The following is a 27015-nucleotide window of genomic DNA, read 5'->3' as shown; positions in this document are numbered from 1 at the left end:
GCCGGATAGAAAGAATCAGTGGGGCCAAGTTTGACTTTTGGTTTAGGTCATATGTGGATGTGGGAAGGTAGTTGAGGGTTTTGGAGCATATCACTAAGCATTTTGAGCAAGCAAGCCATTAAGCAACACCTCATCCCTCCTTGATAGTATTGGCTTTTCCTATAGACTCAATGTGATTTTGGATCACTAAAATATAAAATGTAGAGTCTTGATCTTGAAGCTTGAGCCAAACTTTTTGTCCTTAGAATTTTGAGGGGTCCACTTTCCTCATCCATGCCATGCCATTCATTGAGCTTTTCCTGAAATATTAATCTTGGAATAATGTTAGCTCAATGAGCTATATGTTGTTAGGAATTACCAAAACCACCCAGGGATAGTTGCACTTTCAAAAATAAATTATAATGCATATAAACTTGAGCTGCCTGCAGATTTTGGGGTTAGTCCCACTTTTAACATTGCAGATTTGAAGCCTTATTTGGGTGAGGAGGATGAACTTTCATCGAGGACGACTTCATTTCAAGAAGGGGAGGATGATGAGGACATCAATACCATTGTTACACCCATAGCCCCTGCTACTATACATACTGGACCAATTACTAGAGCTCGCGCACGCCAATTGAATTATCAGGTACTTTCGTTTCTTGGCAACGATTCTAATGTTCATGAGAATATGATGCTGCCTAAATTGGATACATTTGTTTTCCTTACAAATGAAGGGCCTAGCTTGGACAAGAAAGATGTACCTTGGAGCAAGTTCAAGCATGGAGATGATGGCATGCGCAAGGGGATCAAGAACGGAGTTACAAGTGATGATTTCAGGACTTTGAAGCCACCATAAGGAGTGCATGAAGCCCTGGACGAAATATACAAGATGCCACTTCATAAATTTCGTCCAGAGGCTATTTTAGGTGCTGCGTCACCTTATTATTTGGCCAGGCCCATGTATTTTCGATATACTTAAGTATAGGCTGTTTTTAGAGTCCGTATGTGTGGGGAAACAAGAGTTAGGGTTGGTTTCGTACCCCTCCTCCAAGGGCCACGAAATTCCCCCCTCTTCCTCCATATATACAGCCCTTAGGGCGTCGTTTAGACTTTGGGTTTTGTTTAGATTAAAAGTTCGCCATAGCTGCAACTTCGCGTACTTCGTTTATGTTCAATGACCAGACCAAGGTGTCACAGAACCCCACCTTGATCAATAAAGCTTTCATCTTATATTTGCAATATCCAAATTGCAATCTCAGTTTCTTGCTTGTTCTTTGTTTGCTCGCAGGAAACAGACCCTCGTGGTCATGTTGATCGTGCTCCGGCGTGGTTAATAACCCTCGGAAGTTGGTTTAGCGATTGCTAAGGCGCGACATCTTGCACATTCGTAGTCGGATCGTCAAGGTCGACTCCATCAGAAAACGATAGCCACCATCTCATCGAAACATCGGGACACCCTCACCTCTATCACATGTAATCCCTCCTAGCCCTCTCTTGCTCGTAAATAGCTAGGTCTTGGATCTCCTCCCTCCACTCCCGCTCCTATCATCCCTTCCTGGCCTAGATGGCGGCTGGCTAGGTCCTTGTTGGCTCGCCACCGCTTCCCCCACTCCCCTATGTGTCGATGCTTCCTCTCCTTCCTCTACGCGTCACTACTTCCCCTTCTCCATTGCGACCTACCACCTCCCGCAACCAGTGCCTTTCAGACACCATGCATGGCTTCCGTCACCTTCCGTCTAGGTGTCACTGTCGCATGGCAGCCATCTCTCGAAGTTTCGGCCGAGGCAGAAACTAAATAAGCAAAAAAAATGTTGTTGTAACATGTTTGTTGATCATTTTAACATCCACATGGATGTTTGTTAATGATTATTGTTGTATACACGTTCATGATCTATTTAGAAAAGAAAACAGTGCCATTTGATTCATATTTACAACAGAGATCCTTTATAGCATTCAAGTTATATTATCTCCATACAAAAATTATGCCTAATGAGTTTAAAATTCCAGCGATTGATGGTCGGCCGATTAATCCAGTTAGTAGGCCGATTCACCGATTAATATCTACTCCCAAGCTGAGTGAGTGATATGTCTCCATCGTATCTACTTTTCCAAACACTTTTGCTCTTGTTTTGGACTCTAATTTGCATGATTTGAATGAAACTAACTCGGACTGACGTTGTTTTTAGCAGAACTACCATGGTGTTGTTTTTGTTCTGAAATAGAAGTTCTCAGAATTGGATGAAACTTTTTGGAGATTTTTTATGTAATATGTAAAATATACTGGAGAAAAGACCCACTAGAGGGGGGGCCACCCTATGCCATGGGGCCCACGTGGCTCCGCTGACCCTAATCTCAGCACTATAAATTCCTATTTCCCAGGAAAAAAATAAGAGAGGAAGTTTCATCACATTTTATGCTACGAAGCCGCTGCCACCTCATGTTATTCATCCGGAGGCTAGATCTGGAGTCCGTTCGGGGCTCGGGAGAGGGGGGTCTTCCATCTTCATCATCATTAACCATCCTCCATCACCAATTTCATGATGCTCACCGCTGGGAGTGAGTAATTTCTTTGTAACCTTGCTTGACGGTGATGGGTTGGATGAGATTCAGCATGTAATCGAGTTAGTTTTGTTAGGGCTTGATACCTAGTATCCACTATGTTATGAGACTGATATTGTTATGACTTTGCTATGCATAATGCTTGACACTAGGGCCCGAGTGCCATGATTTCAGATCTGAACCCTTTATGTTTCATGAATATATTTGTGTTCTTGATACGATGTTGCAAGTTGTATGCACCTGCTAGGTGTTATGATCCGCATACCCCAAGGTGACAATAATTGGGATTCTTTCCGGTGATTACCGTAGTTTGAGGAGTTCATGTATTCACTATGTGTTAATGCCTTTTCCCGGTTCTCTATTAAAAGGAGGCCTTAACATTCCCTTAGTTTCCTTATGGACACTGTTGCTACAGAAGGGTAGAACAAAAAATGTCATGCAAGTTCTTTTGCAAAAGCACGTATGACTATATACGGAATACATGCCTACATTACATTGATGAATTGGAGCTAGTTCTATGTCGCCCTAGGTTATGACTATTATATGATGAATATTATCCAACGTTATCATTGATCCAATGCCTACAAGCTTTTCACATATTTTTCTTGCTAAGTTACTATCACTACTACTATTGTTACTATTGTTACAACTGCTACAAAACTATTGCTACTTCGGTTACCATTACCATTGCTTTCATTACTATTACTATCAAATTACGATACTACTGTGCTACCGATCACTATGTTGCAGATATTTAGTCTCCCAGTGTGGTTGAATTGACAACTCAACTACTAATACTTGCGAATATTCTTTGGCTCCCCTTGTGTTGAATCAATAAATTAGGGTTGAATACTCTACCCTCGAATACTGTTGTGATCCCCTATACTTGTGGGTTATCAAGCCTTTTTCTGGCGCTGTTGCCGAGAGCATAGTAATATTTGCTAAGTCAATTGGGATTTATATCTGTTGATCACTATGAAGAATCTTAAAGATGCTAGAACCTAGATCGTTCCCTCTAAGACGAGGGGAGGTAAGGAACTGTTATCTAGCTCTGCACTTGATACACCTTTTGATTTGAGTAAGCTTTCAACACCACCATCTGCTATTAATTATGATATGTTCCAAGTAATCGATCATGCTACTTCTACTATGAATGATGCTATTGATGATTCTAGTACTTTGCTTGATAAGAATGTGCCACTAGGTGAATTTCTTGATGAACAACTTGCTAAAGCTAAAGAAATCAAGAATGTTGAAACTGATGAAATTACTAAAACTGGTGAATTTATTGAAACTGGAAATTATGAAACACCTATTTGACCTAGCTCTCCTAGATATGAATTGCCTAAGATACTCGAGGGTTATGTTATGGAAGGAGAGGTAGCTAGGGATTTTCTTGCTTGTAAGGGTAGAGATGATCTTAAGAAATTACTACGCAAGTTCAAAGGAAAATTGCTAGAATTAAATATGATCATGTGTTTGCTACTTCACCTATCTCTATTACTGATAAGGATTATGAATTATGTGTCGACCCAAGGTAAATTACTTTGGTTGAATCTAATCCTTTCCATGGCTATGAAATTGAAACCATTGTGGCACATCTTAATAAATAAAATTATATAGCCACCCAATTTGCTCATGAGGAAAAAATTGCTATTACTATATTCTCAAGTTATTTCCTTTCTCGTTAAATGGTGATGCTAAGATAGGGTATAATACTCTTACTCCTGGTTGTGTGCGTAGTCCCCAAGATATGATTTATTACTACTCTAAAAAATATTTTCCTGTTCATAAGAAACAAGCTGCCTTACAGGAAATATTTAACTTTGTGCAAATTGAAGAAGAGAATCTCCCTCAAACTTGGGGGAGGCTTCTCCATTTACTTAATGCTTTTCCTGATCATCCTCTTAAGAAAAATGAAATAATTGATATCTTCTATAATAGACTAGCTAGTGCTTCTAGGGACTACCTAGATATTGTGTTGGCTGTGTTTTCAGGGAACGCACTATTGAACAAGCTGAGGAATCATTGAATAATATATTGAAGAATGATAATGATTGGACTCTTCCTGAACCACCGCCTAAACCCACTCCGAAGAAGAGGGGTATTTTATTTCTCAATCCTGAAGATATGCAAGAAGCAAAGAAATGTATGAAGGAAAAAGGTTTAAAGCTGAAGATGTTAAGAATTTACCACCTATTGAAGAAATACATGGCCTTGATACACCACCATAGGTGGTAGAGATAAATTCTCTTATAAAGTGTGATGAATGCGATGTCCCTTATAAAAAATCTCCTAGTCAATGCTTATATGAATTTTACAATTACGTTATTAAGCAAGATCATTTCAATGCAAATGTTATGAAACAATTGAAACAAAATGCCTACATGATGGATCGCTTCAGCGACTTATTATTTAGAATTATTAATGATGTCAAAGGTGTAGGTAAACATGCTTCTTTGGTTCCAACTCAGTTAGAACAAGTTGCTAAATCTCAAAGTGAATTGCTCAATGAAATGAATAATAATATGAATGATCATGTTGTTAGAGTAATGACTAGAGGAGGTTGAATGACTCAGGAACCACTTTATCCTGAAGGTCACCCTAAAAGAATTGAACAAGATTCTCAAAGAATTAATGTTTATTCACCTAGTCCTTCCAAAAAGAAAAAGAAAAATAAAAATGGTAGGACTTTGCATACTTCTAGTGAACCTAAGGTCAAAAAACCTTCTGAAGATAGTAATGATATTTCTATTTCTGATGCTGAAACTCAAACTGGTAATGAACATTCACCTAGTGATGATGATAATGACAATGATGATGTTCATGTAGATGCTCAACCAAACAATGATAAGGAACCAGATAATGATGTTGAAATAGAATCTTTTGATGATCTTGATAACCCACCCTCTAAAAATAAATGTTATGATAAGAGAGATTTGGTTGCTAGAAAACATAGTAAAGAAAGAGAACCATGGGTTCAGAAACCCATGCCTTTCCCACCTAAATCATACAAGAATAAAGATGAGGAAGAATTTGAATGCTTCACTAAAATGCTTAGGCCAGTCTTTTTGCGTACTCGCTTGACTGATATTTTAAAGATGTCCCCTAATGCTAAATACATGAAAGATATTGTGACTAATAAAAGAAAAATACATGAAGCTGAAATCTCCATCATGCTTGCAAACTATTCTTTTAAGAATGTAGTACCTAAGAAACTAGGAGATCCAGGAATACCAACTATGCCATGCTCCATTAAAAGAAATTATTTCAAAACTGCTTTGTGTGATTTAGGAGTCGGTGTTAGTGTTAATGGCCGGTCCTAGGATTTTTGGGGACCGGGGCAAACCAAGAATTCGGGTCCCTTTATATACATATTTGTATCAGAAAGATGAGTGAAGAGATATCAACCAAGGGTGGTATATACAATTTTCTTTAGGTTCTATAACAAATAAGGATGTAAGCGGTGCAGCCGCCACAATTCACAAAAGAACTCTCACAGTAAACTTTACTCCCTCCATAAAGAAATATAAGAGTGTTTAGATCACTCAAGTAGTGATCTAAACACTCTTATACAGAGGGAGTACTAATTATCTCTAAAGTCTATTTCAACTGATTTGGGTAGCGAAACACAAGAAGCGGATAGGTGTGGCGTGCCACTTGCATCCCTAGTTACAAATGATAACCAGCAGTAGTTCTACTGTTGGAGCAAGCGGCAAGTCTTCATGAATTTGGTGATAGATCATTTCCAGATAATACGAGGTTATTGATTCTACATTGTTGTAATATGCAACCAAATCGAGCATGTAGACTAAACACCGTGGTAATATATAGGTGATTTAAAAAGGTATAGTTGTGTGTCATATACTGGCTTTTTCAAGAAAATCGAGTCCTACAGTCAATCCGTGGAGAAGAATGCCCTAGATCAAGTAGATAAGCATCGCACATGCGTATACCTTCTAGCAGTAGAACCCTAGTTTGCTTCGCCCGCGATTCAGAATACCTCCACTGCTGCTTATGTCGTGCTACCTCTCCATAAGGTTGCGCACACAGCCTCCACCTTGCCGTCGCTGCCGTTCCTAGAAGAAGATTATGAGGTGGTGGCGATTTGGCGATCAGCCAAGAGTGCAATCGGGAGGAGAGGAAAAAGATGAAAAGGTGAGCTCCTACCTAGCTGCCTGTTGAGTTCGACTCGAAACAAACGATCGCTAAGTTTTTTAGGATTAGGAAACCAAACCAGCGGACAAAATGCGATCTCTGTTAATTCATTTTATTTTGAGACAATCTCTGCTAATTGATCGTTCTTGTGCTACTACTTGGATAAGGCCCAACATTTTTTATATTTCTTATATGGCCGAACACGTAGTAGCAGGCTGCAACCTAGAGACAGTTGAGCAGAGTGTAGTCGGGGCCCCCTTTGTACTCGGGGGCCCGGGGCGGACGCCCCTTCCGCCCCCCCCCCCCCCCTCAGGGTCGGGCCTGTTAGTGTTATGCCTTTCTCTTTGTATAAAAGACTTGATTTGAATAAACTCACTCCCACTGAAATATCATTGCAAATGGCTGACAAATCAACCGCCATACTTATCGTTGTTTGTGAGGATGTGCCCATTGTAGTTGCAAATGTTACTATCTTAACAGACTTTGTTATACTTGATATGCCCGAGGACGAAAACATGCCGATTATCCTTGGTAGACCCTTTTTGAACACTGCAGGGGCTGTTATTGATTGCAGCAAAAGCAATGTCACTTTTCATATCAATGGTAATGAACATAAGGTGCACTTTCCGAAGAGGCAATTTCAAGTGAATGGTATTCATGTTATTGAAAAAACTCTGATGATTACTATTGGAATTTTTCAAATTCCTCTCCCTACTGTTAAAAAGAAATATAAAACACTTACTATTGGGGAGATGCATATCCCCGTTGAGGTAACCTAGTGTTATATGAAGATTCTTCAGTTTCAGGCTAATCCAAAATGGTTTGTTAATAAGACTTGATCAACCTTATTAATGGATTATTTTTTAGAGGCATGTGATCTATGAATTTAGTAGGCACAACCTTCTGTATTCACTTTATATTTTCTGTTTTTTTTACTTAAATACAATAAAATGCCATGAATATCCTTTTTTTTGAATTATCCGTGCAATAAAAAAGTGCTCAAAATGACCTGAAAATTTTACATGATTTTTTATTTAATATTTAAGAATTTTTGGCACTTAAATCATCCCACGGGGATGCCCCAAGTGCCCACAAGACACCAGGGTGTGCCCACCCCTAGGGCGCGCCTAGGTGGCTTGTGGGCCCCATAGGGACCCCCTCACTTATCCCTTTAGTTGATAGAGGTGAGGGTCCCGATCTTTCGATCAGATGATAACTATCGATTTGGTGGAGATGACTTTGACGATCTGACTACAAACGTGCACGACGTTGCGCCTTAGCAATCGCTAAACCAATCTTCTGAGGTTACTGATGATGCTGGAAGCACGGTCAGCCTGACCACAAAGGTCTATTCCTACAAGCAATCAAAGAACGAGCAAGAATATGATAAAGCAATCTGAATATTGCGAATATATAAGAAGTATTGATAATGGTGGGGATCCGTAAGCGGTCTTGGTCTGGTCGTTGGACACAAATGAAGTACACGAAGTTGCAATGCCTAACTTTTAACTAAACAAATCCCAAGGAAAAAGCTACTAGATGGATCTACTTATATAGGAGCAAGGAGTGGCCCGCCAAGGAGGTGGGAGGACATCCCAAGGCAGCCTAAAACTAACCCTAAGTCGTACAAGGCTCATGGGCCCAAGTGGAGGTGATCCAACACCTTTAGGTTTGTAGTTTGACTCGGATTCTGCTGCAACGTTAGATCGTTTCATCCATAACTCAATGCTCCGGACGAATTTGAAGGTGAATACAATTGTGCTGGAAAGAGCACAAAAGCTACTTTCAAACAAAAAAAGAATCACGCAATTCGGAGTCCGTATGAAAAAGTTGTTGGCGTTTTGAGTCGGGTATGTCTGTGCAGTCCGAATCTGAATCCAGAACGTGAGAGACTTGGACTCTGTCTTCTCTTGGCCCAAAAGTGACGTGAGAGGACTTTTTGAACAGCACCTAAACTTCTCTTTTTCCCTTATCTTCATATGTTGATTGTACAAATGTCCCATACACCTGCAATTCGACATGGCACAAAAGTTTGTGAAGTATTTTTGTCCTAGATGACATAAATAAATTATTGCATAGTTTGCATTAGAAATCACCTCACAAATATACATGTATGCAATATTTTTGGTCGTATCCAAGGTAGTCATGTCCTCATCATCCTCCCCTTCTTGAAAACAAATCCGTCCTCGGTGTTGCTTAATTTGAAATGTGGCTAACAAAAGAGACAAGGTGTACATGTTGTATATGTATATGTCATCCATTTTTACTTCCCTTGGTTTTTGCACAAATGACACATGTATACATGAGTAACTTTCATAGCTCATAAAATCTGAAGCCGAAATATTATCACAAGAAGTAGAAGACATGAAAATATTGCAACTAAGTTTGCACATATAAGTGAAGCTCTTATTCATATCAAAGGATTGACAATGTTCATCATTAAACCATCCCAACATTGGTGAATAAACCTTACTTGCATCAAATTTACATGCTACAACATGCTTAAATAAGCAAACATGCAATAAGTCATTTGATACAGAATCATCACCAAGATTAGAGGTCATATCAAAATGATTAAACATTGGTTCTTTTGCATCAATAGTTAATTCAATGGGTGCACTTAAAATTGTTGGTATTCCAGTTGTTTGATCACATGATGCATTCATGACAGTAACAAGATTCTCTAAAATAGGTGGTGTTCTCAAATCAAGAGGTAACTCAACACATGATGCATTCAAGTTAACTAGGCATGCATCATTCTCATGTGAAGTTATATCATCAATACCTTTATTGTTACCTTGTCCCAAAGACGTAGCTGATGTAGGTATGGACGTTGACAATGTACCATACTCTTGAGATGATGTCACGCTCACAATCTGAGGTGGGGCTGCTCTAGTAGGTGCAACGGTGGAGGAACCAACCGGCGGTGGTGAGCATGAACTGGAATAGTAGTTGTTGTAGTCACCCAATGCATCATCCTGTATCTGTATCTCAAAGGTACAAGCGCAAACATACATACCAGTAATGCAATGAGGAATATACTGAAATCTTGCACGGATATAATGGTTCAAACCACCAAAAAATCTATTCATTCTATCATCCTCAGATTCTTCTATGTCACAATGATGCATATAAGATTTGAACTCTTGGTAGTAAGCATGAACAATGTTACTGCCTTGTTTTAATTGTTCCAATTTGCGAAGCAATTCACAACGATAGTAAGGAGGAAAAAATTGTTGTCTCATTACAGCTTTCAAAACTTTCCAAGTTGTGGGTTGGTTATCAATGTTTTCCTTACAATGTACACTCCACCAAACAGAAGCAAAACCAGTAAATGCTCTAGTGGTAGCTCATACTCTCTCAAGTCCAGAAAAATCATGGTGACTAAAAACTTGTTCTACTTCAAGCTCCCAAGCTAGATAAATAGAAGGATTAAAACTACCCTCAAATGATGGTAAAGAGATAACCTGACCATATGCTTGTGTGTGTTGTCCCACCTTTCGTGATGGTGAAGATGTATCCGTCGTCCAAGAACTTCTATCTTCGGACCCTGTCATGATTAGTAGAAACAAGAAACAAAATTCAAGAATAATGTTCCTATGAACTACTAGGGTGTGGTGGTAAAGCACTCACATTAAAGCAAATATCAATTTCTTACAAGTTCTTACCATGCAGCAGGTGGTGACAGGCAACCAGCGGTGTCAAATAACTCCAAAGATTGAAAAAGTGATTGCCTGGTGAACGTGAATATGCACGGTGTAGAAATATGTGGAGTTGGGTTGGGTATATATGGTAGCAAAAGATTAGCAATAATCAATTCAGAGATGCAATGTTGAATAAATGTTCAACGACGGTATTGTGCTGGTCCTAGGCTAGACCGAACTAGAGATGCGAGCCTAGAACACTAATGAGGTCACGCCGTAACACAACTACCATTAATAAAGGATATGAAGTAGCTCTAGACAACAAGATATAAGTGAAGATCACAATAGCAGTGAAGATAATGATGTGAAACAACAGCCAAGCAGGATATATCAACAACTTTCTCTCCAACTTTCCTCTAGAAACATTTGTGCCAATCTTTTGATAATTTTTTCCAAGAATGGTACTGACTCAAGCTTTCAAACGCAAAAGGAATCACTCAATTCGGAGTTGATATGAGGAGTCAAAAAATTCTAAAACTGTCGTGAAAAACTGGAATAAGCTGTGTTCGTGAACTTCGGAGGACAAAAGGACCTATTTAGAAGCCGATTTTTAGGTGCCAAATATTGAATAAGCTTCTGCAACTATTTAGATGGGGCTCGTCGCTAGCTTTCATTTGAGTACTCGCGGAGCCAAAACGGACTTCCTATGAGGAAGTTATGCCTGTTTTACTGAATAGTGCACAAAACAGATTCCAATCCAAATTCAACTACGAGATTCAGTCTAGATAGATCCGAATTATTTTTTTCTTCTCTCTTTTTTATCACACTTTTTTTCTTTTTCTTCTCTGACTTTTTTTCTTTCTTTTTTCTCTTGTTTTTTTCTCTGACTTTTTTTTTCTCTCTCCCTCTTTCCAAAACAAACTAGATAAGATGTAGATTGGATCAAGCGAAGATGTGAACGATCTCAACTATGATTATGACAATGAACAGTGGGTAGCATGTGGTGGAAATTGATGGATGGGTGGTGGACAGCGGAAGGGATAATGATGTAGTGGCGGCGTGACTGATGTGAAAAGAACTCGAAACTCTAAACGATCTAGACACTAAGACCAGCAACTCGACACGACGATGCAACCAATAATTCAACTATGCAAGCAATGAAAAGAAAATTGCAAAGGCTCAGACTGGCTTGGACAAAGGATGAATAGATCTAACTTTTGTGGATTTTTCTTGGACAATAGGTAAGAAAATAAATCTAATCTAGGAAAAACTGGAAATTCTCACCGAGCAACCTAAAAACTGATACCACTTGATAGAGGCGAGGGTCCCGATCTTTCGATGAGATGATAACTATTGATTTGTTGGAGACGACTTTGACGATCCGACTACAAATGTTCATGACGTTGCGCCTTAGCAATCGCTAAACCAATCTCCTGAGGTTACTGACGATGCCGGAAGCACGGTCAGCCTGACCACGAAGGTCTATTCCTGCAAGAAATCGAAGAACGAGCAAGAATATGATAAAGCAATCAGAATATTGCGAATATATATGAAGTATTGATAATGGCGGGGATCCGTAAGCAGTCTTGGTCTGGTCGTTGGACACAAACGAAGTACACGAAGTTGCAATGGCTAACTTTTAACTAAACAAATCCCAAGGAAAAAGCTACTAGATGGATCTACTTATATAGGAGCAAGGGGTGGCGGCCAAGGAGGTGGGAGGACGTCCCAAGGCAGCCTAAAACTAACCCTAAGTCGTACAAGGCTCATGGGCCCAAGTGGAGGTGATGCAACACCTTTGGGCTTGTAGTTTGACTCGGATTCGACTGCAATGTCAGATTGTTTCGTCCATAACTCAATGCTCTGGACGAATTTTAAGGTGAATACAATTGTGCTGGAAAGAGCACGAAAGCTACTTTCAAACAAAAAAGAATCACCCAATTCGGAGTCTGTATGAAAAAGTTGTTGGCGTTTTGAGTCAGGTATGTCTGTGCAGTCCGAATCTGAATCCAGAACGTGAGAGACTCGGACTCTATCTTCTCTTGGCCCAAAAGTGATGTGAGAGGACTTTTTGAACAGTACCTAAACTTATCTTTTTCCCTTATCTTCATATGTGGATTGTACAAATGTCCCATACACCTGCAATTAGACATGGCACAAAAGTTTGTGAAGTATTTTTGTCCTAGATGACATAAATAAATTATTGCATAGTTTGCATTAGAAATCACCTCACAAATATACATGTATGCAATATTTTTGGTCGTATCCAAGGTAGTCATGTCCTCATCATTAGCTCACTGTGTCACTCACCTCCAGAAAAAAATCTCTCTGGTTCTCTCTCGCGCGTTCTTGCTCCCAAACCTACGATTTTTGATCTCTTTGCTCGAAGCTCCGTTTCTGAAATTGTTTTAGGGGATTGCTACTTGGTATGTAACTCCTCTATTAATCCAATTAATTTTTGTAGTGGACTATATTTTGCATAATTGCTGCTCTTGGTGCTACTGAAAATGAGCTTGCATGTTGAATTCTTTTAGTTCCAAGTAGTTTGAATGCTTGATATAGCCTCTAGACATCCATATGGGTAGTTGCTATCAATCTTGTGAAGTTTTCTCGACATCATTTTGTGGCCCAAATTTTTTAGAAATTGGTTCATAGGAGAAATGAATATCTTCCGGAGGAGTTCCTCGAAGCGGAATGCCAAGGGAGTTCTTGAGGAATCCTCGCATAGTGACCTTGACATTCCACGTAGGACGGATGTCCGGCCGTGCAAATGGACGCACATTACCTTCAGGAATGAGGTCGGATTCTATCAAGAGTTCGCTCAATTTGTTGCAAATGTTGGACTTACCGACTTCCTTGTAGATGAGTGTGACCAATACCACATCCTTACAAATTCTTTTGTGCAAAACTTTCATTTCTTGAATAGGCTTGAACCTCCTGAGGTACGCTTTGATTTATATGCTGAGCATCACCAGATACCGCTTACTGAGTTTTGCGAGATATGCTTGATTCCCTTTGATGGGGAAATTAGAGAGCCTAGACCAGCGAAGTTTGAGGGTTTCCTCCGCACTTTAACTCTGGGTGAGGAAAGGGACGTGTCGCAAGCCGGAGCCACTAGTTTGCATTTTCCTTCTATTCATTAGTTTGCTTTATCCATAGGGAAATGCCTGGCCACTAGAGAGCAAGGTGGTATACTATGTGCCCCCGACCTCGCCATTTTACGTCATGCACTTCACAAGGATAACACTTATAGCATGGGTGCTATCGTTGCATGCCACCTGCACACTAACAAGATGAAGGGCAAAATTCATGGTGGTATTTATACTACTCGCCTAGCGAGACACTTTAAGGTTCCGATACGCCCCCATGATTAATTGTTGCCCAAAGTTTATCTAGATTACCAGTCGATGGAGAATAACCACTTTATTGATGCTCATGAGCATCCTCACCATATTCGTTATAACTTAGTTTTAGCGAGCAAACTCGTGATATTTTTTTTGCATGCACCTCCTTTGTTTGACTCTCACGCTGGGAACAGATACACCAACCTACTAGAGGACATCGTTGCTTACCGGAATGTGTTGGCAGCGACAGAGGATGAGGTCCAGGAGTGGGACGCTAAGGTGCCCCCGCCTCAGCACTTTCACATCGGACCAGATGGCTACTATGGATAGTGTTTACCAAGCTAGGCGAAAGCCTAAGCTTGGGGAAGTACGTGTTCTCACCTACATTACATTCATGTTCACACATTTCATTCCAGTTGTCGGTGTTCATCCTTTTTCATTGTATAATCCATGTTAGTTTTTTATTTTCTCGTTTTCTTCTTGTGTGTTTGAAAAACTTTGAGAAAATCCAAAAATATTTCTCGCTTCTTTTCGATTTTTCTTTCTAATTTAAATTAGTTGTAGTATTAAAAGAAAACCCCAAAATATTTCAGTTTCTTCTTTTGCTTGTTGGGAGCTTTCCCGTGTAAATAGTTTTTCTCATTTTTTTCTTCTTTAGTTTGCTTCATTCAAGAAAAATCAAAAACTCCAAAATATTCCAGTATGTTTCTCTGAAATTCTTTTCTTTTGTTGAGTCATTCTGAGGAGAAGACCACGATGAAAATGTTGAGTGGCTCTCATATGCATTATTGTTGATCTAACAAAAAGCCAGGTTTACCTTGTCTTCTCCTTTGAATAAATTGTTTCAGATTCCAGCTTAGTCCACGGCACACTTGCACTATTGTTATTTTCATATCATTCGGTCGTGCAAGTGAAAGGCAATAATGATGATATTTGATGAAGTGGCTGTGGCAAGGAAAAGCGGGTATGAACTCAACTTGTTTTTGTTTTTGTAAATATGTTTAACTCAATATCCATGATTCATCATATTATGATTAAACATGTTTATGATGACAATTAGAGACTATAGTTGCTCATGCGATGCTTAAGTAGCTAGGAGTGGATAATGATTTATCTTGGGTGTCAACATGCATTAAAATGATTATGATGTAGTATGATGATATGGTATCCTCCTCTGAATGTTTCAAGTGGCTTGACTTGGCGCGTGTTCACGCATATAGTTGATTCAAAAACCAACATAGCCTCCACCACATTTATGTTCATGGTGTTTATATCCTATTCATGCTAGTATTCAATGTTGATTATTCATAATGCATGATTATGACCGTTTTCGCTCTCTAACTGGTCACTTCTCAATCTATTTGCTAGTCTTCGCCTGTACTAAGCGGGAATATTTCTTGTGCATCCAAATCCCTAAACCAAAGTTATTCCGGATGAGTCCACTATCTACCTATATGCGGTACTAATCTATCATTCCAAGTAAATTTGCATGTGCCACCTTTAAATATTCAAATAAACATCTATATTATGTGCCCGTATCGCTCATGGAGCGACAGGGGGCGGTCAGTATCTTCCATGCTAAGCGGGTTATTCTCCTGATGAGTGTTTATTCACTTGTCCTTACACGAGAGAGGCTAGTAATAGGGATGCCCAGCCCCATGATCAAATTGCAAAATTATAAAACAAACTCCCCCAGAAAGTTCTTGGTATGGAGGTCACCCGAGGATTCGACTAGCCATGCCTTGTGTTTCTTGGTTGAGTGGGAGTAAACTTTACTTACCGCTTGGGAACTACCACTAACTTGTTTAGCATGGAAGATATTGAAAACTCTCGGTCGTGACATGATGTCTACTACACAACCTTCTTCTTGTAGACGTTGTTGGGCCTCCAAGTGCAAAGGTTTGTAGCACAGTAGCAAATTTCCCTCAAGTGGATGACCTAAGGTTTATCAATCCGTGGGAGGCGTAGGATGAAGATGGTCTCTCTCAAACAACCCTGCAACCAAATAACAAAGAGTCTCTTGTGTCCCCAACACACCCAATACAATGGTAAATTGTATAGGTGCACTAGTTCGGCGAAGAGATGGTGATACAAGTGCAATATGGATGGTAGATATAGGTTTTTGTAATCTGAAAATATAAAAACAGCAAGGTAACAAATGATAAAAGTGAGCGAAAACGGTATTGCAATGCGTTGAAACAAGGCCTAGGGTTCATACTTTCACTAGTGCAAGTTATCTCAACAATAATAACATAATTAGATCATATAACTATCCCTCAACATGCAACAAAGAGTCACTCCAAAGTCACTAATAGCAGAGAACAAACGAAGAGATTATTGTAGGGTATGAAACCACCTCAAAGTCATCCTTTCTGATCGATCTATTCAAGAGTCCGTAGTAAAATAACACGAAGCTATTATTTCCGTTCAATCTATCCTAGAGTTCATACTAGAATAACACCTTCAGACACAAATCAACCAAAACACTAATATCACCTAGATACTCCAATGTCACCTCAAGTATCCGTGGGTATGATTATACGATATGCATCACACAATCTCAGATTCATCTATTCAACCAACACAAAGAACTTCAAAGAGTGCCCCAAAGTTTCTACCAGAGAGTCAAGACGAAAACATGTGCCAACACCTATGCATAAGTTCACAAGGTCACGGAACTCGCAAGTTGATCACCAAAAGATACATCAAGTGGATCACGTGAATATCCCATTGTCACCAGAGATAAGCACATGCAAGACATACATCAAGTGTTCTCAAATCCTTCAAGACTCAATCCGATAAGATAACTTCAAAGGGAAAACTCAATCCATTACAAGAGAGCATAGGGGGAGAAACATCGTAAGATCCAACTATAATAGCAAAACTCGCGATACATCAAGATCGTGCCATATCAAGAACACAAGAGAGAGAGAGGGAGAGATCAAACACATAGCTACTGGTACATACCCTCGGCCCCGAGGGTGAACTACTCCCTCCTCGTCATGGAGAGCGCCGGGATGATGAAGATGGCCACTGGTGATGGATTCCCCTCTCTAATAGGGTGTGGAACGGGTCTAGATTGGTTTTCGGTGGCTATGGAGGCTTGCGGCGGCGGAACTCCCAATCTAGGTTATTTTCTGGAGGTTTCTGTATTTATAGTAATTTTTGGCATAGGTCTCACATTAGAGGGATCTTCGAGTCATCCACGAGATAGGGGGATGCGCCCAGGGGGGTAGGATGCGCCCTCCACCCTCGTGGATAGCTCGGGACTCTTCTGGCCCAACTCTTTTACTCCGGGTGCTTCTTTTGGTCCATAAAAAATCATCAAAAATTGGCACGTCAATTGGACTCCGTTTGGTATTCCTTTTCTGTAGAACTCAAAAACAAGGAAAAACAGAAACTAGCACTGGGCTCTAGGTTAATAGGTTAGTCCCAAAAATCATATAAAATAGCATATAAATGCATATAAAACCTCCTAGATGTATAATATAATAGCATGGAACAATAAAAAATTATATATATGTTGGAGACGTATCAAGCATCCCCAAGCTTAATTCCTGCTCATCGTCGAGTAGGTAAATGATAAAAACAGATTTTTTTTATGTGGAATGCTACCTAACATATTTATCAATGTAATTTTCTTTATTGTGGCATGAATGTTCAGATCCGAAAGATTCAAGTCAAAAGTTTAATATTGAGATAAAAATAATAATACTTCAAGCATACTAACAAAGTAGTTATGTCTTCTCAAAATAACATGGCCAAATAAAGTTCATCCCTACAAAATCATATAGTTTGGTTATGCTCCATCTTCGTCACATAAAATATCCAAATCATGCACAACCCCGATGACAAGCCAAGCAATTGTTTCATACTTTAGTATTCTCAAACTTTTTCAAATTTCATGCAATACATGAGCGTGAGCCATGGACATAGCACTATAGGTGGAATAGAATGGTGGTCGTGGAGAAGACAAAAAGGAGGAAGATGGTCTCACATCAACTAGGCGTATCAATGGGCTATGGAGATGCCCATCAATAGATATCAATGTGAGTGAGTAGGGATTGCCATGCAATGGATGCACTAGAGCTATAAATATATGAAAGCTCAACAAGAAAACTAAGTGGGTGTGCATCCAACTTGCTTGCTCATGAAGACCTATGGCATTTGAGGAAGCCCATCGTTGGAATATACAAGCCAAGTTCTATAATGAAAAATTCCCACTAGTATATGAAAGTGACAACATAGGAGACTCTCTATCATGAAGATCATGGTGCTACTTTGAAGCACAAGAGTGGTAAAAGGATAGTAGCATTGCCCCTTCTCTTTTTCTCTCATTTTTTTGTTTTTTTCCTTCTCTTTTTTTGCCTTTCTCTTCTTTTTTTCCTCACATGGGACAATGGTCTAATAATGAAGATCATCACACTTTTATTTACTTACAACTCGATACTTGGAACAAAATATGACTCTATATGAATGCCTCCGGCGGTGTACCGTGATGTGCAATGAATCAAGAGTGACATGTATGAAAAAATTATGAATGGTGGCTTTGCCACAAATACGATGTAAACTACATGATCATGCAAGGCAATATGACAATGATGGAGCGTGTCATAATAAATGGAACGGTGGAAGGTTGCATGGCAATATATCTCGGAATGGCTATGGAAATTCCATAATAGGTAGGTATGGTGGCTGTTTTGAGGAAGGTAAGTGGTGGGTTTATGGTACCGGCGAAAGTTGCGCGGTACTAGAGAGGGTAGCAATGGTGGAAGGGTGAGAGTGTGTATAATCCATGGACTCAACATTAGTCATAAAGAACTCACATACTTATTGCAAAAATCTACAAGTCATCAAAAACCAAGCACTACACGCATGCTCCTAGGGGATAGATTGGTAGGAAAAGACTATCGCTCATCCCCGACCGCCACTCATAAGGTAGACAATCAAAGAAATACCTCATGCTTCAAATTTGTTACACAACGGTTACCATACGTGCATGCTACGGGACTTGCAAAGCTCAACACAAGTATTTCTCAAATTCACAATTGCTCCACTAGCATGACTCTAATATCACCATCTTCATATCTCAAAACAATCATAAAGAATCAAACTTCTCATAGTATGCAATGCACTTTATATGAAAGTTTTTATTATATCCCTCTTGGATGCCTATCATATTTGGACTAAATTCATAACCAAAGAAAATTACCATGATGTTTAAGACTCTCAAAATAATATAAGTGAAGCATGAGAGTTCATTAATTTCTTCAAAATAAAACCATTGTCGTTCTCTAAAAGATATAAGTGAAGCACTAGAGCAAACAACAAACTACGCCGAAAGATATAAGTGAAGATCAATGAGTAGTTGAATACTTATGCAACTATGTGAAGACTCTCTGACATTTAAGAATTTCATATCTTGGGATATTATTCAACCAGCAAGCAAAATAAAATAAAATGACATCCTAAGAATAGCACACATCATGTGAAGAAGCAAAAACTTAGGCTCAACCAATACTAATCGATAATTGTTGAAGAGAAAAGGTGGGATGCCTATCGGGGCATCCTCAAGCTTAGATGCTTGAGACTTCTTGAAATATTATCCTAGGGTGCCTTGGGCATCCCCAAGCTTGAGATTTTGTGTCTCCTTAATTCTTCTCATATCAAGGTTTTCCTAAATCTCAAAAGCTTCATCCACACAAAACTCAACAAGAACTCGTGTGATAAGTTAGTATAAACCAATGCAAAAACCTTATCATTCTCTACTGTAGAAAATCACTAAAATTATTATTCAACATTGCATACTAAGTGCCTCTGCATATTTAATACTCCTATCCTCAAATAGAATCAATTAACAAGCAAACATATGCAAACAATGCAAACATAACAGCAATCTGCCAAAACAGTACAGTCTGTAAAGAATGCAAGAGTATCAATACTATTCAACTCCAAACATTATGAAAATTTACCATACTGAAGAAAATATATGATAGCTCATTTTGCAAAAGGTTTCAATATATTATCACATTGTGACTTTTCTAAGGAATTTTTGCAATAGTGGTAAACTTTCTGTTTTCAAACAGCAACATGTATACTTGCAAAATAAGCATGACAAAGGCTATCATTGCCACTTTTACTGAAATAAAAGATGCAACACATTATTCTAAATAACATCAAGAAAATACTAACAAAATAAATTGACGCTCCAAGTAAAAATCATATCATCTGGTGAATAAAAATATAGCTCCAAGTAAGGTTACCGATGAACGAAGACGAAAGAGGGGATGCCATCCGAGGCATCCCCAAGCTTAGGCTCTTGGTTGTCCTTGAATATTACCTTGGGGTGCCTTGGACATCCCCAATCTTAGGCTCTTTCCACTCCTTATTCCATAGTCCATCGAATCTTTACTCAAAACATGAAAACTTCACAACACAAAACTTAACGGAAAACTCGTAAGCTCCGTTAGTATATGAAAATAAATCACCACTTTTGGTACTGTTATAAACCCATTCTAAATTCATATTGGTGTAATATCTATTGTATTCCAACTTCTCTATGGTTCATACCCTCCGATACTACTCATAGATTCATCAAAGTAAGCAAACAACACAATGAAAACAGAACATGTCAAAAACAAAATAGTCTATAGTAATCTAGAGATTCGAAATACTTCCGTAACTCCGAAAATTCTGAAAAATTAGGACGACCGGGGTAAAAAGTATATTGACCTATTGCAGTTGGAATTGGTATTTTATCTCTATCTGGTAAAAACGATAATTATTTTCATGAGCGCATACTTTCTATTTTTATCAGCAAGATCAAACAATAGTCACCCAAGAAGATCCTAAAGGCTTTACTTGGCACAAACACTAATTAAAATATAAAAAACAATCATAACAGAAGCTAGATGAATTATTTATTACTAAACAGGAACAAAAAGCAAATAGCAAACAATAAAATTGGGTTGCCTCCCAACAAGCGCTATCGTTTAACGCCCCTAGCTAGGCATGATGATTTCAATGATGCTCACATAAAAGATAAGAATTGAAACATAAAGAGAGCATATTGAAGAATATTACTAGCATATTTAAGTCTAACCCACTTCCTATTCATAAGGATTTTGTGAGCAAACAATTTATGGGAACAAGAATCAACTAGCATAGGAAAGCAAAACAAGCATAACTTCAAGATTTTAATCACATAGAGAGGGAACTTTATATTATTGCAATTCCTACAAGCATATATTCCTCCCTCATAATAATTTTCAGTAGCATCATAAATGAATTCAACAATATAACTATCACATAAAGCATTCTTTTCATGATCTACAAGCATAGAATTTTTATTACTCTCCACATAAGCAAAATTTTTCTCATGAATAGTAGTGGGAGCATTATCATGTGAGGCATAATCCAATTGAAAATTAAAATCATGATGACAAGTTTCATGGATATCATTATTCTTTATGGCATACATGTCATCACAATAATCATCATAGATAGGAGGGATGCTTTCATCAAAATAAATTTGCTCATCAAAACTTGGGGGACAAAAAATATCATCTTCATCAAACATAGCATACCTGTAGCGACTAGACCTCAAACAGTCCGATCTCTGTGCATCAGTGTCATCCCTGGATCGGTAATGCTGACACGCATAGTACTTGAGGATTTATAACAGAGTAGCAATCACACACTTATTACATCGAATGTCTCAAAAGAGAACATAAAACAATAAATATGGCTTAAGGCCATCTAAATCGATAACAGCGGAAGGCTTGGAAGATAAAATGAGTCCATCAACTCCAACGGCATCACTGAGTGAAAGACAACGACCTATAGCTCCTTACTCGTCGTCTGAAAAGTCTGCAACATGAACGTTGCAGCCCGAAACGGGTCAACACATGGAATATGCTGGCAAAGTAACACAAGAGAATAACAAACAGAATAATTGATATCACTACATGCATATATGGCTGGTGGAGGCTATATGGTTCATATGTTTTTGCGAAAAGCCATTTTTTCCTACAACAGAGGAATAAATTTATTTAACTATCATGGTAGTTGTTAAACATTGAGAAGGTTCCTCCAACTCAATCCCAATTAAACATCATCATTAAACCCCAATCAAATAATATTAAGAGTGATGAGATCAATCATGATAATCCAAGAACCAGATACTCAAGATGTCCATAACCGGGGACACAGCTAACTATGATTAGTTTATACACTCTGCAGAGGTTTGTGCACTTTTCCCCACAATACTAGAATACATCATGGTCGGAGATTCGAGACGCAGTCTTTCTGAAGCATTAACTCTTTACTCTGGGTAGACTATACCACCTACAACCCACTACATCTGCTAGTCTACCTCTTCAAGAGCTTCACGCAACTTACTCAACTATGCTAGAGCCCATAATAGCTTGTGGCTGCACACGGAAGTTTCTAGCATGAATAATCTTTTGATCCCTTTGAGCCTGGGTGCCGGGCCGTAGGATGATCACACGGGTCCTCCGGGATATCCTAGGACAACACTGGGTTCTCCAGGTGCCCACAAGCAATCCACCCAGATGTGTATTCAAGTTGCCACCTTAAGTTGAACCATTAATATATAACTCACATCTGTCATGAATACTCTCAAACCCAATCCACGTCTACGAGCATAGCATAGCAATATAAGCAACGTAGAAGTAACTCCCAAGGTTTGAAAAATAAACAGGTGAATAGGTACTACCTCAACTACTTCCCAAAATCCACAATTTAATCAGATCCTAATCATGCAAATGTTTGAGGATTGATCTAATGCAATAAAACTGGGTAGTAAAAGGGTATGATCATAGTGTTACTTGCCTTGCTGATGTTCCGTGAAACCTAGAGACTCGTAGTAGCACGCTTCGCACTCCGGGTACTCTATCGCAAACAACAAGCATACAATAAGCACTCAACTAGAAGCACGAGTAAAACTCAAATAAAAGATCTAACCAGAAAGTTCAACTTAGGAACTCCGGTTTGCAAAAAGAATCAAATCAAAAAAAGCAACGAAACTCAAACTGCAAAAGAAACAAGATCCGTTTACTAATCTGAACTTAAATCAAATTTTATAGTAGCAAAAACTTGTTCAAGTGGGTTAAACAGAAAGAGGGCTTCAAGACGAAGATCTAGGCACTTGAATCGCCTGATTCCGACTAACGAGCGAAAAGTTATACTAGAAGGAAGATTAGGGTAGAAATCGCAATCGAAAATAATCGCGGAAAAACCCTGGAAAAAGAAAACTGACGAGCAGGCTAACGAACGAACGTTCGTTGTCTGCGGTTAACAAGTGAAAACGGTTCGTTAAAATGAACGTACAAACGGGTGTTCGCTAAATAAATAAACTGGGAAAACCCGATCTAAAAAACTAGGGTTTCAAAAAAAATAAACCGATCGGTTTTCCGAAGAAAACCGGCGGCTGCAACTACCTCGGTGAGATCGGCAGCGGCTCTGGCATCGGCGGCGAGGGGCAACGGCGGCGGTGGAGCTCGGGACGGGCGACGGTGGCACTAGGGGCGGCGCGGCGGGGCGGTGTCGCGGGCGGCGGCGCGCTGCGGGGCAGCGTCGCGGGCGGCGGCGCAGCGAGGCTCCGGCGGTGGCGGTGGGTTCGGGCGGCGGCTAGGGTTTTCGGGCAGGGTGGCTGCAGCTTGGGCCTCCGAGGATTATAAGGGCCGGCCGGGCTAGTGTCCAGGTCGGACAAGGCCCGGTTAGGTCGGTTGACTTTTAAAAATAATCCGCTCGGAAAAACAAAAAAAGAAATACTAAAGGACTCCAAAAATCCTGAAATAAATTTCCTCTGATGACCCACAAGTATAGGGGATCTATCATAGTCCTTTCGATAAGTAAGAGTGTCGAACCCAATGAGGAGTAGAAGGAAATGATAAGCGGTTTCTAGCAAGGTATCCTCTGCAAGTACTGAAATAAGTGGTAACAGATAGTTTTGTGATAGGATAATTTGTAACGAGCAACAAGTAACAAAAGTAAATAAAGTGCAACAAGGTGGCCCAATCCTTTTTGTAGCAAACGACAAGCCTGGAGAAACTCTTATATAGAGAAAAGCGCTCCCGAGGACACATGGGAATATCGTCAAGCTAGTTTTCATCACACTCATATGATTAGCGTTCGGTTCTTTGGTAATTTGGCATGTGGGTGGACCGGTGCTTGGGTACTGCCCTTACTTGGACAAGCATCCCACTTATGATTAACCTCTGTTGCAAGCATCCGCAACTACAGCAAAAGTATTAAGGTAAACCTAACCATAGCATGAAACATATGGATCCAAATCAGCCCCTTACGAAGCAATGCATAAACTAGGGTTTAAGCTTCTGTCACTCTAGCAACCCATCATCTATTTATTACTCCCCAATGCCTTCCTCTAGGCCCAAACAATGGTGTAGTGTCATGTAGTCGACATTCACATAACACCACTAGAGGAGAGACAACATACATCTCATCAAAATATCGAATGAATACCAAATTCACATGACTACTAATAGCAAGACTTCTCCCATGTCCTCAGGAACAAAAGTAACTACTCACAAAGCATAAACATGTTCATAATCATAGGGGTATTAATATGCATATAGGATCTGAACATATGATCTTCCACCAATTAAACCAACTAGCATCAACTACAAGGAGTAATTAACACTACTAGCAACCTACTAGCACCAATCCCGGACTTGGAGACAAGAATTGGATACAAGAGATGAACTAGGGTTTTGAGAGGAGATGGTGCTGATGAAGATGTTGATGGAGATTGCCCTCTCCTAATGAGAGGAGCGTTGGTGATGACGATGGTCATGATTTCCCCCTCCGGGAGGGAAGTTTCCCCGGCAGAACAGCTCTGCCGGAGCCCTAGATTGGTTCCGCCAAGGTTCCGCCTCGTGGCGGCGGAGTTTTGTCCGAGAAGATGGCTTGTTATTTTTTCCCATTGAAAGACTTCATATAGCAGAAGATGGTCACCGGAGGGCCACCAGGGGACCCACGAGGTAGGGGGCGTGCCCAGGGGGTAGGGCGCGCCCCCCACCCTCGTGGACAGGGTGTGGCCCCCTAGTGAAGTTCTTGCTCTTAGTATTTTTTATATATTTGGAAAACGTCTTCCGTGGAGTTTCAGTACTTTTGGAGCTGTGCAGAATAGGTCTCTAATATTTGCTCCTTTTCCAGCCAGAATCCCAGCTATCGGCATTCTCCCTCTTTATGTAAACCTTGTAAAATAAGTGAGAATAGGCATAAGTATTGTGACATAATGTGTAATAACAGCCCATGATGCAATAAATATTGATATAAAAGCATGATGCAAAATGGACATATCATCCCCGTCCTCTAAAAATCTAACGGACAAGGTGAACTTTTATTTGGGACACTAATGCAATTTTGAAAAACACATATTTTTTCCTAATTCAAATAAAATAGCGATAAAAACTCCGAATAAAATCTTATTTGATTTTAACATTAAATCTCCAATATTTCTTTATTCTGGGGAAGTCATTTTATCCCCTCTCTTTTTATTTTCATAAAATAAATATATTCGAAGATAAAATAATTAAAATCAAACGATCCTCTTTTTTCAAAATATGAGAAAACTCAAATATGAAAATAACGAAATTCCCAACTCTCTCTGTGGGTCCTTGAGTTGCGTAGAATTTCTAGGATCAAACCAGAGTGCAATGAAATATGATATGCAATGATGATCTAATGCATAACATTCCAAATTGGAAATTTGGGATGTTACAAACCTACCCCCCTTAAGATGAATCTCGCCCTCGAGATTCGGGTTGGCTAGAAAATAGGTGAGGGTGATCCTTCCATAGGTCTTCCTCTCGTTCCCAGGCTTCATCCTCAGTATGGTGGCTCCAATGAACTTTACAGAACTTGATAACCTTGTTGCGTGTGACTCAGCTGGCAAAATCAAGAATCTTGACAGGTTTCTCCCTGTAGGTCAAGTCGCTATCCAACTGAATAGCTTCTAGTGGCACTGTATCTCTCAAAGGAATATCAGCCATCTCTGCGTGGCACTTCTTCAACTAAGAAACGTGGAACACATCGTGAACTCCTGACAATCCTTCGGGCAATTCCAACTTGTATGCAACTTCTCCCATACATTCCAAAACTTTGTATGGTCCCAAAAACATGGCGCTAACTTTCCCTTAACTCCAAAATGCTTCACTCCTCGAAGTGGTGATACTCGAAGATACACTCTGTCTCCGACTTCGTAAACTGTCTCCTTGCGCTTAGAATCCGCATAGCTCTTCTGCCTGGACTGGGCTACCTTGAGTCTATCGCGTATCCGTTTAACCTTCTCTTCAGACTCTTTAATCAAATCTGGTCCAAACAACTGACGGTCTCCAACTTCATCCCACAATAGTGGTGTCCTGCACCTCCTTCCATACAATGCTTCGAAAGGGGCCATCTTCAAACTGGCTTGATAGTTGTTGTTGTAAGAGAACTCTGCATAAGGCAAATTGTCGTCCCAACTAGATCCATAGTCTAGCGCACAAGCTCTCAACATATCCTCCAAAATCAGATTGACTCTCTCAATCTGTCCATCTGTTTGCGGATGAAAAGTTGTACTGAACTCTAGCATGGTTCCCAAAGTCTCGTGCAACTGATTCCAAAACTTTGAGGTAAATTGGGTTCCTCTATCTGATACAATGGTCCTCGGAACTCCATGCAGACAAAAGATTCTGGTCATGTAAAGCTTTGCCAACTTAGCACTGGTGTATGTGGTCTTCACTGGGATGAAATGAGCTACTTTCGTCAAATGATCGACTACAACCCATATCGAGTCATAGCCTGAACGAGTTCTAGGCAATCCCGTGATAAAGTACATGCCTAGTTTATCCCACTTCCATTCGGGTATCGGCAATGGCTGTAACAATCCCGCTGGCTTCCAATGTTCTGCCTTCACTCTCTGACATACATCACAAACTGCTACATACTCCACAATATCCTTATTCATTCTGGTCCACCAGAAACTATCCTTCAAATCCAGATACATCTTGGTATTTCCTGGATGAATCAAATATGGCGAATCGTGGGCCTCTTGCAGAATCAACTTCCTGATCTCCAGATCATTTGGCACATATACGCGGTCTTCAAACCATAGGGTATCGTGCTCATCCTCACGAAATCCTTTAGCTTTTCCTTTGCTCATCCTCTCTTTTATCTCAGCAATCTCCTTGTCCATCTTCTGAGCTTCTCTGATCTTATCCATCAAAGTAGACTGAATCTCCAATGTTGTTACATAACCCCTCGGAACTATTTCCAAGCATAGCTCACGAAGATCCTCTGCT

The sequence above is a fragment of the Triticum aestivum genome, chromosome 6A (genome assembly GCF_018294505.1).
Source record: "Triticum aestivum cultivar Chinese Spring chromosome 6A, IWGSC CS RefSeq v2.1, whole genome shotgun sequence".
Taxonomy (NCBI): domain Eukaryota; kingdom Viridiplantae; phylum Streptophyta; class Magnoliopsida; order Poales; family Poaceae; genus Triticum; species Triticum aestivum.
The sequence above is the reverse complement of the archived record's forward strand: the minus strand, read 5'-3'. Positions refer to the sequence as shown.